Below are 1,175 nucleotides of genomic sequence, written 5' to 3'. Positions count from 1 at the left end.
AAGAGGGCAAAAGTCTCTCATTCCCCCTGAGACTGTGCCATATTTCATTTTATTTAATTTTTCCAGGGAGTTCAGCCAACCTTGGGTATGTACATCTTGCTAGTCAGGTCCCTGTCTCACAGTCACTTAGCTACAAGGGATGTTGGGATTGGAGGGTTCGATTTTTCAGTTTGTACTTTAAAGTAAATGAAGGGATAGAGAATTAAAAGGGTGCTGGGAGCTGGAGAGATGGACTAGCAGTAAAAGCCACTTACTTGTAAAGCCTGCAGGGCCTCCTGGGTCCAGTTGCCTAGTATCCACATAAAGCCAATGTTCAAAGTGGCACATGTTTCTGGAGTTAAGTTGCAGTGGTACGAGGCCCTGGCATGCCCAATTTCTCCCCTCCCCTCCTATTGCAAATGAATAATAAATAAAATAATTTTAAAAACTTACAAGGTCACTGAAACACTACATCTCCTTCCACAGCATTTCATACTCAGGATTTCCTGGATGTCCAGTTACATAACTTCTGTTCATTCTCAGAAGAAAAATACCATCGTCATTGACTTTTCTTTTCTTCTCATACCAAAAATTATGGTTATTATTAAATCCTTTTACATATACCTTTGAAATATTTACAGATGCTTACACACTTCTTCCATTTGCCCCTTAGTCCAAGCTTCCATTATTAATAAAAACAAAAAAACAACTCCCAATCTGCAGCCTATACTGCCGACTTCCTTGTTCCAGTGTCACTCTGGCGTCATGCTCAGCTGTAAGATCTGGTGATCCTTTTGAAACTTTATGTAAGTTTCAGACAGATGACTCTCCCAGGGGATGTTTCATTGAGGGTTAAGTATTGTTAAATAAATCTCATTGAAGAAGTTTAATTTCACATTACATCTTTGTTGTCAAGTATTCCTCAATGTTTGGTTTGTTTTGTTTTTAAATGAATCATCCTGTTAGGCTCAAGCAATTCAGCTGTGTGATTGACAGCTGTCAGGCCCTGACCTCACATCGGGCTCTTGAGGCAGCAAACGGGAGACCCAAGCATATCCTGGATCATGAAGAGAAAAAGGCCGGGTCAGAACTGTGGGTTGTTTCTATGGCCCCGAGGCCAGCTGTGCTGTGAACAACACGGGGCTGCCTCTGAAGACTCATGCTGGTGGCACAATCAGAGTGAGCTCCATCGTTTC

The sequence above is a fragment of the Jaculus jaculus genome, chromosome 19 (genome assembly GCF_020740685.1).
Source record: "Jaculus jaculus isolate mJacJac1 chromosome 19, mJacJac1.mat.Y.cur, whole genome shotgun sequence".
Lineage (NCBI taxonomy): Eukaryota > Metazoa > Chordata > Mammalia > Rodentia > Dipodidae > Jaculus > Jaculus jaculus.
This window is presented reverse-complemented; position numbering follows the sequence as displayed.